This window comes from Cryptomeria japonica, chromosome 9 (genome assembly GCF_030272615.1).
Source record: "Cryptomeria japonica chromosome 9, Sugi_1.0, whole genome shotgun sequence".
Taxonomy (NCBI): Eukaryota; Viridiplantae; Streptophyta; class Pinopsida; order Cupressales; family Cupressaceae; genus Cryptomeria; species Cryptomeria japonica.
In genome coordinates, this window is record NC_081413.1 from 737264874 (window position 1) to 737279011 (window position 14138).

The 14138-nt window shown below is 34.2% G+C and overlaps 1 protein-coding gene across 4 annotated transcripts in view; it reads right to left on the minus strand.

Annotated features, from left to right (window-relative positions):
* The window catches only part of LOC131038657 (mitogen-activated protein kinase homolog NTF3), a 54487-nt gene extending 53404 nt beyond the window's left edge, over nucleotides 1–1083 (minus strand). Inside the window, exons 1-2 of one of the 4 annotated variants that reach the window (XM_057971156.2) lie at nucleotides 828–1083; nucleotides 522–647 (exon numbers count right to left, since the gene is read on the minus strand). The gene's annotated coding sequence lies outside the window, so the exon portion shown is untranslated. Of the gene's footprint in view, nucleotides 1–374; nucleotides 491–521 lie in introns of those variants that run through there. The other 3 variants (XM_057971155.2, XM_057971154.2, XM_057971157.2) reach the window with 3 other exon arrangements.
* Nucleotides 1084–14138: the final 13055 nt, after the last annotated feature.

A 14138-nucleotide genomic window follows, 5' to 3' on the forward strand; every position in this document is an offset into this window, starting at 1 on the left:
TTTATGTTAAATTACAGAAATAATAAAATCTCAAAAAATGAAGTTCAGCTCAGATAGAGAATTTTGGGAAAATTGAATCTTTCGATCAAATAACATAAATTATATCGATATTTCTGTCAATAACCCCAAAAAAAAACCTCAAAAATGAAGGTTATCCTAGACAGGAAAATTTTGAAAAAACTGAGAGATTTATGAGATGTGAAATTCTGGGTGTGCAAAAATCCATCACTTATAGATAGCGCATCAAATATACACAATCATACAGATATTTACAACCATATTCCAGTACACTAAGCTTAAATTCAGCGATTGAGCTTTCGGGACGCACAAATTCAACGATAGAGCTAATGGGTATGTAGAAATTCAAAAATTACACTTTAGGGTGCACAATTCAAAGATTGAGCTTATGGGTATGAACAAACGCATCGTAGCAAATAATATGCCCAATCTCCAAACTTCCAGAGAAATTTTGCGGCCATAACCTTGCACATTAAATTTTAAATCAAGACAATCTGACAAACCTTGACTAAACAATGTTCTGATCAAGTACACACTTTGATGAGCCCCACAATAGAAAATCTTAGCCTAAAACACGTCAATAAGTCATATCTCAGCAAACAATATGAACATGGTGTTGAGAAACCCACCTGAAAGATCAAATTCAAGTGTATTGGGTTGACAAATGCAATTGAAAAATTGACCCTCAAAACAAGCGAAATGTTTTCAGATTGTCTTAAAAAGCGAGCGATGTGACACAGTGTACAGTCCACCTCATGTGGATAGCAGGAAATAACATGTTAGATATGAATTGCGTGTATCCAACAAACCTGATGCCCGAGAATGGAAATCATTCGCTGGGCTGTGCCGTGCTGTGCTGTACTGTAATGGAAGTGGCAGGAAATGAAAGGGGTTGAGATGGGTGCCCATCCATGTTCTTTGGGGGTTTCGTTTAGCTTTTTACTCGAAGCATGTTTGTAAACTCTTCTGCTCTTTCCTCGTGTATGGCATTTTTTTTCTTGGATGTATATGTTGTTTCGGGGCAGGGTCTTATGAGAGGTGCCATAATTATTTTAAAGCACTGTATTCTAAGGAAAGGGTCTCATGAAAGTAAAAAAACACCAATATTGATAAACACCGAGAGCCAAATAATTTATCAATAACAAAAGTCCAGAATTCAGAGGTGATCAGAAAAATTAGCATATTTATTTTAGATAAATTTATATATTTCATTTTAAGTGTTTATTTTTTAATTGATTTTATATCTAAATAAAATAAAATAAGCGAGTAAAATATTCTCGGTGGGTGGGTTCTTGTGAACCACTATTCATGAAATACTAGAAAGATAGCAATATTATCAATAGATGAGCTATGGAAAATATCTTCTATTTATCAATAGTAATGCTAAAGGGACTATATAATGAATGGTTCATCAGGGACAATGCTTGTTGAATGTTTTGCAAATAGGGTTGCAAGCTAAGTGGGTTTCACTTTGGAGGAAACTTTGTGGTTAAGTGCGCTTGAGTTGGAGCAGTATTGGGATGGATGAACTCCCAAGAAGGCCCAATGCTTAACTTGTGTGAGCATCACCTAGATGCAATGAGTGTTAAATTGACCATTTATTCTAATGGGAGGTGGGTTCTTATGAGCCACTACTTGTGAAATATGAGTAAAGGAGTCTGACTCAAAAAACTACATAGTTGAATCCTAAAAGCAATATCATAATTTGACTTGCTTTGGAGATATTTATCAAAATAAACGTTTGTAAGAAGAAAAAAAATATCTCCCAACATCGTTTACATAATATATTCTTACAATTTTCATACATGTAATTACAAATTAAAATTTATAAATAATCAAAAATCAAAATCATAAATTTAAAAAATATAAATAATTAAAACAAAAATAGTTTTGTAAAATCAACTTTTAATTTTCTATATAAAATAAAATATCCTTACTTATAAATATAAAATTCAAAATAATAATAAACGCTTACCAAGTTCCCAATATTTTTTGAATTAATTATCTCTTCGCATGAATTATATATCCTTCAAAAATTCAACTTCATATTATTTATTTTATTGTTTGATTTAATCTCTATATAAAACTGTTTATCTTGAAAATTTGTTCCCAAAAGCCAAGCTTTCTAATTTAAAAAATAAAAAATAAAAATTGTGAGTATTTGTTAGTTTTTTTATTTTTTATGCGGAAGAAAATTACTTTCACTACTTCTAGTATGCCTTTTCCACATAATAATTACATTTATGGCAATTAAATTATTTATAGATGATACTAAATATAAAATTTAATAAGAGGAATATTTTGTTAAAGATGTTGGGAATAGATTTATCACTATACATAGAATTAAGGTGTTGACAAGATAAATGATTTTGGATATGTGAAATAATTATAATTCCTTTTAGTTCAAGTTTATACCTACAAAATTGATTAATATGCTTATGGAAGTGAACCTAACACACAAAAATGAACTTGTCTTGCAAGAATGAACTAGCACAAAACTAGCACAAAACTGACAAGTATTGCAAGTGCCCTTCAATTATTGTGCATGCATTAGAATATGAGTTGTGTTGAGAAACACAATTGGAAACATACTAAAAAGGATTTATTTATCAATAAAATTAAGTAAATTGTTACAACAAAAGCAATTACAAAAAGTAACAATTTTGGAACACTAATTTTGTATTATGTGATAACCATTAAATTAATGTGAAGAATCATATTTTAAATTAGCAATTCAAATCAATAAGATAAATTCTATAAAAAAATGTGTCTGAAGTAGGTAAAAAGAGTGAAAAGGTAGGAGGTGTTGGCCCAAGGTTTGTCATTGCGCCAAAAGATCGACCTATTAATGCCTAATACAAACACCAAAGATAAACAAACCATGTGAGGCAATTAAGGCATGTCGTGAATCCTTAAGGGCGGTGTTGAACAAGTAAGGGGATGAAGGCACCAACCTTCAAACAATCTCCCCCTAGCCCAACAGAGGGATTAAAACCCATAACTTGAGCTCTAATACCACTTGTTGGCCCAAGGTTTGTCGTTGTGCCAAAAGATCAACATGTTAACACCTGATACAAACACCAGAGATAAATAAACCATGAGAGGTGGTTAAGCCATGCCGCAAATCCCCTAGGTCGATGTTGAACAACCAAGGGGATGAAAGCACCAACCTTCCAACAGGATGGGGAGAAGATAGTCAACCTTGAGAAGATGAAGTTAGATAGATATGATTCACGAGATATGGAAGCTATTCTGCATGATCAAGATATTGAAGCAACTGAAGATAATACTTTTTGAATAGCAATGGGTAATGTTAATTTAAAAATTATGGAATTCATTCCTTGTATCGAAATTCTAGACAATTTTCTGAATTTGAAGGTAGAGAAGATTTTTAAAATGTGTTTATCACCAAATTCCATGGACAAAATCAGATGATTAGCAATGGATAAGGTACAACCCAAAGGTGAGATTTTTATTGCTAGCGTTTCGATACATATTTTTCTAGTTAGAAAGTGAGAGGGAGAATATCCTTAAGTGAGGTTTGTGGTTTATGGGCAATGATCACTTTTATATCTACACATGGACTCCAAGTTTTAATCTGCATTAGGAAAAGATCTAAGTCACTCCTCTCTATATAAGGATTTATAAGTTACCCCAAGAGATATGGATAGAGTAAAATTTTTGACTGAGTAGGGACTCTTTGGGGGTATTTGTGTATTGCTCTAATGCGACTACAAGAGCATTCTACCTCTTTTACTAGAATTTGCATAAGAAAAAATATGAGCAAACCAATTAGGCATGTTATCAAGCTATCTTCTTTTGGGGGGAGAATGGAATTAGGATTTGGTCTATGTATCCCTTTTGATCAAGTGTTATCGATGTGGGAAAGTAGGGCACAACACAAGTGTTTGTGTCTCAAAAGTTCAAAAGGTGGTCGGGTTCAACTCAGATATGAATTTACCCATGGTATTGTCCCCTTTAGAGCAAAGTTATTATCCCCGTTTAGAGCTACAAGGTTCTGGTGCAACAATTTAGAAGAGAGATTTAAAATCTTCAGAGGAAAAGCACAACATAGAAAAGAAAATCATGGAGGTGTTTATGGCTAGTGACATCCAAAGCTCTTCGAATAAAATAAAGAGGAAAGGCGCGTTGGATCACAAGGTATTTTCCTTAACAAGCATGGAGGCAAGGAACAAGACTAGTTATGATCTTGATGCTAGACCTAGCAATGATGTTGCTAGTTAAAATCTAGATTATTGCCACAATAAGATCTAAAATATTTAGAGAGAGGAATCTCATATGGATGGATGTTGGAGGACCTAGCAGCAAGGGGAGGAAGACAAATGCTAGCAAATAAAAATTGAAGCTTGGAGGATAAAGAAAATGGCTCTCAAACATCAATGAAAAATGTGTTAAATTGGCAGGCGAGCACATCCCCAATTTGAAGAATTTATGAAGATTCTGAGCTAGAATGTCTAGGGCCTTAATGGCCCAAAAAAATGTTGTTTGGTTAAGTGACTTATAGATTTCGTAGGCATTGATATTATTCTTATATAGGAAACTAAGATAGAAAGTGCTAAGTTTAAAGAGTTTCTCCCCAAGTTGTGAAAGAATGTGGAATATGGCATACTAGATGTAGAAGGGATGGCTGGCAACTTGGCCATTCTTTGGAACAAACATAATATCCTTTTTTTTTTAATTAAGGTCCATCTCATTCATATTTTAGTTTGATGTAGATATATGTGTATAATAATACTCAAATAGTTATCTCCAATGTTAATGGTCTAAATATATAAAAGGAAAGATCCAAGACTTGAGACTATATTAGAAGGTTTAGACAATTTCATGAAGATGACCACAAGATTGTTGGAGGTGGTTTCAATTCAATTATAACTATATAGAGAGAGAGAGAAAAAAGGCCATAAAACCCCATTCTAATATTGGGTCTCTAGATTTCAAGAAACTTTGTGAAGATTTATATTTAGCAAATATCTTACCTAAGACAAGATGGTTTAAATGAAAAAATAGAAGACCTTTGGTCAATGATATTCTTTGCAAATTGGACTGATTATTTTTAAACTCATCTTGGCTTCTTCACTTGGATAATATTTACTCTAAGGTTGTTTGTTTTCGCAAATAAAATCATTGCCCCATTGTCATGCATCTTAATAGAACCAATAAGTAAAACGGAATCCCCCTCAAATAGAAAGATTTATGGTTTGTTCATCTAGACTTTAAAGCTACTTTAGAAGGTTGGTGGAGTTGGGGAGAGAAAGGTTCTACGAGTTGTATTATGTTTTAAAAATTACAAGAAGTCAAAAGATAGGACAAGATATAGAATAGAGAAATAATGAGTAATTTGTTTGAAAAAAAAAAAAGAACAAGGTTGAAGATGGCATGAGTTTAGTGATGGAAGATATTGCTATGCATGACCTCTCCTCTTAACTCAAGGGAACAAGGAAGGGTATGATTGAAGAATATAAAAATATTTTGAGAATGGAGGAAATTCTCTAGCAGAATAAATCTAGAATAAATTGGTTGAGTGAATGGGACCACAATACAAAAAAAAAAAAAAAAAAATCAGACAACCAAAATAAGAAGACAATTCAATAAAGTTTTGAGTATCCAGCTTCCTTTAGGTTCAGTCATGGAGGTCATGGAGGTTATTAAGGTTGAAGGTTTAGAGTTTGTTAAGGATATTTTATCCTCAAAATTAGATACCAATGTGTAGGCTTAAGAAGCTTGTCTCAACAATATTCCATGTTTGATCAATGATGCTCTGAATGAAGAGGTGTTCGCCCCTTTTACTTTGGAGGAAATTTGGATGACCATTTTTTATTTGGATACTGGGAAGGCTCCTAGCCTAGATGGTTTATAGGCCATTTAAAAAATAAAAATTGTGAGATCATTGATGAAGATGTGTGGGGCCCACAAATGAGTGTAAAGTGTGAAGAATCATATTGAAGTCTTGGAATTCTACATATATTGCCCTTATCCCCAAGAATAAAGATCTAAAACCCTTTGATGGTTTTAGGACTATAACTCTCTATAACATAATGTATAAAATTGCATCAAAGGTGATGGTTTATAGGTTCAAAAAATGCTTAGGAAAATTAATATATGAGGAACAAAGTGGATTATTAAGAGGTAGATAGATCTTGGACAATATAATTATTACTCATGAAACTATTCATTCTGTGAATACTAAAAAGAAGGATGGAATGGTTGTCAAATTGTACATGAGCAAAGCCTATGACATAATTTCACGATAATTCCTCATTAAATCATGCGTGGGTTTGAATTTTGTGAAGCATGGTGTAATTAGGTCCATATTCATATATCTTCTACTATTTATGCATTTATTTTTAATGACATTCTGTAAAGCGAAAAATCGAACCCTCGGTGTTCCCCCCACTCCAAGGAGAGAGAAAGGAGGTCACTAGGGTTGACGGTTTTCACTTAGGAGAGACTTTACATTCAAAAGAGGGGTTGAAACCCACAAGATCCAATCTCACACAATGCAAGACTGGATTCTAAATGAGTTTCAAGGGTTGAGACATCAAGGATACCCTCTTTTGTAAAGAATGTAGATAGAAGGATCGAACTAGGAGTGCATGTAAAGTAAGAAAGATTCGCTTGTAGACGGAGATAGGGACACGGGATGAAGCTACGGAGCTGAAATTAGCAGTAAAATGTCGAGATGATGTTGTCCTGCAAATTTGAGCAAAAGTTGACGGGACGATGGCGCCCGGAGTGCACACGGTCCTCCGAAAAATCCGCGAAACGAAGGGGGATCTGTTCGTCTCTGCACGAGGATTCCAGATCTTCAATTACAGCTGCGTACCTGCAACCTACATAGAGAAAAGAGAGGACGATTGGGGGGTTGGGGATTAGGGGTTTGCCTTTAGGTCAAACCCCGGTTTTGGAATTAACCAAGAAATGAGAATGCTGTAAATGTAAATGTTTGTAATGTAATCAAGTACTGATACCTTGTTGTAAGAATGTTTGTATTCTTACATGCGAAGGTGTAATGATGTTGTATGTTGTATGTTGTAAATGATCTCCTCTTCAATGGTTGAATCCTTGTCTTGAATGCAACACCTAGACTTGAATGGAGATTTAGAATGCTCAATTGAAGGAATGCTTGAATGCTTGAATGTTTGAATGTTTGCCTAGCGCTTCCGCCTCTTGCACTTGCTTATCTTCTTAGCCTCTCTTTCTAGGAGGGGAAAAGTAGTTTATATACTTGTCAATTAGGGTTAGGAGACTGATTTTTCCGACCTTAGGCCAACCTAGGAACAATATTTTCCAAATTGCAAACTTGAAGACCCGATGCCCAATAAGAGACCGGGCCCAAAATAGGGCCAGGGACCAGGGCGCTGGGTGCCATGGTCCCACCTCCCGGGACAGCAGGGTGCAAGGAGGATCAGGCCAAGGTGCAGAAAGATGTAGTTTTTGATGTCGCAAGCAGGTTTCGAGGTCTCCATTCAGGCTCAACGTTGTGCTGCCATCGTGAAGACCCAAATGCAGTCAAAATTGCAAGTGTCACAATTTTAGGACGCTACACATTCAAACATATATTTTTGACACTAGAATAGGATCAATTCTATTAGATTTCTACAATCCATGATAGTGAAGTAAATAGTTTATGGATTCGATTGTGTGCAAGCTTTATAAACATTCAATCAAATCTATAAATTGTTTACTTCACTAAAAGAGGATTGAGATAGGAGGATCCTTTGTCCCCCTTCTCATTCCTCGTAATTGTAGAAGCTTTAGGTATAGCTTTGAGAAAAGAAGTTAGAGAAGGAAATATCACTAGACTTCTACTCTCTGAAGGTGTTAATTTAATTACTCATGTATAGTTTGTAGCCTATACCTTGTTATTCATGGAGGCTACAACCAAAGAAGAAATAAACATAAAAAAATTGTTGAATTATGAGTTGGTGAATGGGAAAAGGGTAAACATTGCTAAATCAAGAGTTTTTTTTTAATTAAAAGAGACAGGTTTGGAGAGTTTAGAGATCTAAATAGTATTAACTTTTGAGATAGATAAGCTACTTGGCAAATATCTAGGGTTGCCACTATTGGATACGAGGTTTTTGGAGGTGGAGTCAAGAAACATTGTGGGTTAGATTCAAGGAAAACTCACCTCTTGGAAGGGTAGGTGGTTTCCCTTGGCTATGAGGATCTCCTTGATCAAAGCTTCATTGGCCATTATGCCTATATGTACATTTTTTAATATTCCAACCTTTGAGTAAAATTGTTAAGATCTTGGAAGGCACTCAACATATATTTCTTCGGTAGTGTAACAAAAACTTTCAAATATAGTAGCGTGAAGTAGGATGAAGTGGGAAAGTCATTATGCTTGAAGGATGTAGGCCATTACGCTTAGGGGATATGGTGCAATAATTACAAAGATATGAACAATGCATTGTAGGCTATGTTAGTATGGAGAATTCATGAGGAAAAGGATCAACTATATAGTAAGATCATTTGAGCTAAATATTTATAGAATAATTAATGTAATCGATTTCCATGCACTAGTGATCTCCCCATGGGCTCGATAATTTGGAATTTTTTATGTTCATGTGGTAAAATAATCTCCATGGATATCAAATGGTGATTGTGGCAAGGGGATAAGATAAGGTTTTAGCACAATTGTTGGATAGAAAATTAAGTGCTAAAGGAGTTTCATGCCTATTGACCATTGATCTCCCATGACAAAAATATGGTTGGGAAAAGGGTAAAAGATTACATCAAAGAATGCTCTTTAAAGAGATGATGGAAAAATTAATTACCTAGGTGGATGAACTAAAGGAGGCATGTGCTAATGTTCGAGACAAGATGAAAAAATGACTTATAGTAGGGCTTACCAGCGAAGATAAAATGGTTCAAGGCAACAAGCATAATGATAAGTTTTCAATCAGTGTTGCCTTGAACTCTTATTTTCTTGAGTGAGGGGGTGGAAGTAGGGACAACTTCATTAGAACATATAAGAAGATTTGGATCAAGTTTAGTATGATCTCAAATGCTAATGCATTTCTTTAGATTGCATGGAATCATCCCGCTCTCACCTAGGATAGGTTGCAAACTTTGGGGAAAAAAAGGGACATTCTAGATGCAACATGTACAAAGAGAGTGGTGAGGATAAATTATTATTTATTCATTCATTATGAATTCACAAGAAAACTCTAGATGTTTTTTCCTAACAAATGGGGTTTGGTAGGGTTTTATCAACTAACATCCTAAGATTCTTGAAGTCTTGGATGACTAAAATAAAAAGCTCAGGTCTTTGTTTTGTCTAATTTTTGGCTCTTGCTCTAATAGTCTAGAACATTTGGTTGGAAAGAAATAGTAGAACCTTTCAATAGCTTTTAAGATCAGTGGAAATAATTTTGGACGAATTAGAAAACGCCATTTGTTAATTAGGAGAAATTCATAAAGAAAGGGACTAGGTTCTAGATGACTCTAAAGATAGATGGACAAATATGTGAATGAGATGTGATTGGTTGGGATGGGGTCAATTATTGTTTAACAATAAGGTTTTGATGCGATTTTGGTAGCACTTAGACCTAGGTTAGGTTAATCCTAATTTTGATAGAGTTGAAAAAGGAAACCCAGAGAAAGATAGTGGTAGAGGACTTTTAGAGATGAGGAGGGGCAACCAATTGGCCTCTGTTCTTCTAATTTCACATTGGAGTCTAATAGTTTGTCTGAGGCTAGGGTAATGAATTAGGTATTACGATAGTTAGAGACAAGGGATGGAAAAAAGTGTGGGTTGAAAGCCTAATTAAATAATATATATATATTTAATTATTTTATCCTAAACCTTATATTAATTAAATAAATCTTTATTTATTTAAATAATTCACTAATCCTCTTCTAGCCTTTATCTATTTAAAAATATTTTTATTTATTTAAATTATCCTTTCCCTAAATTAAATAAATATTTTATTTATTTAATTGGCCCCACCTCTTCTATTAATTAAATAATTATTTATTCATTTAATTAATTCATTAGTTTTTCCCCTCCACGACACTTGTCATTCGTCTCTTAATTTACCTTTATCCATCTCCCTAATAATTTCTAATTTTCTATACCTACCCTTTATATCAACTGACCATTTATCCTTCCACCTCTCAATCCTAGCCCTCCATTTCCAAGGCATTCTCTATAAAAAGAGGATATTTCCCCTATCCTTTCATAGATATCTCAATCATTCAAGCGAAGCATCTACATATCATCGAATTACACAACCAAAATCCATTCTTTATAGAGCTCTTATGCACAATACAAAATCTGAGAGCAACCATAATATCAAGCAAGATCAATGGAGATAGGAAACAATGAAGATCGAACCCTATGAGCATGTGAATGGTGTAATCTTTCATACTTCATATTTTTGCATGTTTATAGGTTCTTCATTGGTGTATGGTGGATTTCATTATAGAACTATGGTTTTACGTGGTTGAATCTTATTTGGTTTTACAATACTTTAAATCCACAATTCCATTGCACACATTTTGGCATGCCCACTGGGACATATTTCTATTAGATTTATGTTTTTGTAGTTTTTTCTAACTCGATATTGCTATTTTGTAAAAAAAAATGCAGACTAACCTTGTGCAACTAGGGTTTTGGACACAAAATTAGAGTTTTGCAATGTTTTGATCAATCTCGCAAATGGCTAGGAATTGTTGCACAATTTTTTTCAGAAAGTTTGAAATGGCATCAGGAGTACTTAGTTTGAAAATCAGATTTTTTGGATCAATTTTGAATTATTTATGAATTGTTTTATGTTTTTCATAAAAAAATAATTTTGGGAGTAAATTAGCAAATTTTTCAAATTTTCTTATATTTTGGGAAATATCTCAAAATTCTAGAGGGGGTCTATTCTTTGTGATTTTAATTTTGATATAGATAATTCGTGAAGAATCGAATCTTTGAAAATTAGGGTTTTGCAATGATTTGATCATATATCACAAATTGTTGTGCATTTGTGTAAAAAGTTTTGTTTGCAAGTTTGGAATGGCATCAGGTGTTCTCAATTTGAAAATTAGATTTTTGGGATCAGTTTTGAATCATTTATGAATTTTTATGATTGGTCTATTCTTTGTGCTTTTAATTTTGATGCAAAATAATTCATAAAAAATCATATCTTTAAAAATTAAATTTTTTAATAAATCTACTTTCTAGAGTTCAAATCAAGAAATCTCTCTGTATTTTAGCAGGGGTTTGTTCTTTTCATTTTAATTTTTGGGATAAAAATCATTACAAAAAAAACATATCTTGTTAACTAGGTAAATAAAGCAAAAAATAAATAAATAAAATATATATTTTTTAATTTATGTTCTAATCCTTTTGATTGTAGGTCGGGATAATTTTCAAGACTACTAACACATTTTTGCTTACAGGGGTAATTTATGAGAGCCTTTGTTTTAATTAGATTAGAAAACACTTCCATTGGTGCACTAAAAAGAACAATTTGTTTGAAGTGTTTGGGGTGCTTGCCTAATCATTATAGACCTTTAGGTGTTTAATGAAAGTATCCTCTTCCCCCGCCTTCGTGGATCTTGGGTGTAAGAGAAATCATCAAACGTCTCTCTCTTTTTTGTAGAGGGTATGCCTCCTGATTTGTGAGAGGGAACGACCCAAGTGGTACTTTCCTCTGGTCCGCTATATAAATAATCGTGGCTGTGAAGAAAGTCATCAACCACTTGGTCTCGTTGTTCTATACCAATGAAAGTTTCCCTCAATATCCATGTGATGTGTAAAAACCCTTGTTCTAAGGTTGGGAAGCTTCTTAATTGAGCAAATTGTCGCATGTATAAATACCAGCATACCCCAAATTGTGACTAAAAACCTCAAGTAGTGGTCCACCCTATTTTTGACCAAACATCGTGATAGGTTCAGTCCAAGGGGATAGTTGGATTTCCCCCCAAGATACTCACAATAAGGCTCCCTTGAGATGAGATAGAAATCCTCGACTTAGCTTAAGCTACTTGTGGCTTTGTGTAGAGAGGGTCATTGGGTCATCCTTCCAGTCCTAGAGGCCCCCAGTTGTCATCCCATTCAAAGACAAAATAGTGTATACACCCATTAAGGTGTCCCTACATTTGAGTCAACAGAGATTCCAAGTTGTGGGCTGGAGTTATTGCCATGAGACCTTGACCTTAGGCTAATAAGTGTTTGAAGTGTACATTTGATTAATGATGAGACCCATGGAAATTGGGTTGTTTCAACCTATTGAACATACACACTGTGCTCATATTTGGACATAAACACTTTCATGGATTATGTCTTCTTGTTTGTTGTGTCTTCTTGCCACAAAAAACTACATTCAGATCTAGTCACACATTGAAACATTGGAAAACTTGGACAAAATCGAGAATTTTTTTATTTTTTTTTGCCATAAACACGTTTGTGGATTCATACCGTGTTTGTGGTTCAGAGATTCAAGGAGCTTCTAAGGTTGATTCCATAGGATTCCATTTAGTCAACCATCATATTTTCATGGCTTTTCATTCACTTTCAAACATTTTTAGACATTATTTTCAAAACTTTCATTCACAGTTTTGAACTAGAGTCAAAGGTTGTTTAGTAGTCCTTATCATATATTGAAAACACATCACATACATCTCTAGGTGGTTCTCACATCAAATCTATCATCTTGGGTACCACTTGGACATCTCAATTTAAGGTCAACTTACATATAGGAATTTGTTATCTCCTACGAAGTCACACCTTGCTTAGATCGTCTTATCTATTTTGGAACAACATTTTGGGACATTGCAAGACAACCCTAGATTCATTATCCATTTTCATAACTACCTTATCTTTCATAGTCTTCATATTTCTCCATACTCTATTTTAGCCAAGGTCTTTTCATGGTTGAAACTTGATCTCAAAGGTTTAGAAGAAAAATCAAATAAGCTCAAAGATCTCTAAACATGGATACATATGAGTTTGATGAGGAATAATTTTATAGCACACAAACCTTTTAAATCATAGTAATGCACAAGAATTTGACAATGAGTCTTTCACAACTACAAAGATTCAATATCACATGTCTGACAAAAGGTTTAATAGATTGCTTGAGACAATTTTGAGAAGACACCACTAAATATTTTTACACATGTTAATCCAAGATGGTGCAAGATTACCCCATGACTTTGATGTGACACACATTTTGGAAGAAGATCCAAATCAAGATAATGGTAACAACTATGGACCTAGCCGTGAGAGTATCATGTTTGAGTCACCTTCATCCCTCTTTCAAAAACTTGAAATACCTAATACTCACACTCATGCCAATTATGCTAGGAAAACTCATGAACAACCCCATGCACATACTTTTCAAGGCCAAAGGAATACCAATGCTCACTCAACAACAAGGTGAAACTCAAAGTCCTAATCATGATCATGCATATACCAAAAGACCACGTGCCACGTTTGATGACCATACCCAAGATCACACTTATAATACCAATTACACGCATGGTCATGATAAATATAATCACCCAAGGCCTATGCACCTCATTACAATAACATACCAAGTGGCTCATATAGCAATTACATTCCTCCACCACTTGAACACATATATGACCAATATCATCCTTGAATGCAACATATTCCTCCTCCTCTCGGTGGCTTAATAATAGGGTTTGCTCAAAGAAATAGGGCATCACCTATTAATGATTTGCAACAACAAATTAAGGAGTTGTAACAACAAATGACAAGTATGCAAGCACCAACCAAGAATTAGACAATTCATGACAAATGTCCTTATCCATTTGATAGAAGCATAGCAATGCCTCCTTCTACTTTGTATTTCATGGTACCTAAGTTTGATGAGTATAGAGGAAAAGGAGATCCCAAGGCACACATTAGAGAACTTTTTTTATGTCTTTCATAGAGTTGACAAGAGAAGATTCTTTTGTAGGCACCAATAAACAAGAGACATCAATCTCCCACAATTGGGCACCAACCTAGCAAGTGAAATCAATATCTTTCAATGAGAGGCACCAACCTCCCAATCTTCTTAATTAGAAAGCATCAGTCTCCTAATGAACAGTATCATAATTTATATGTGACTTATTCTTGGATTTGCCTTAAA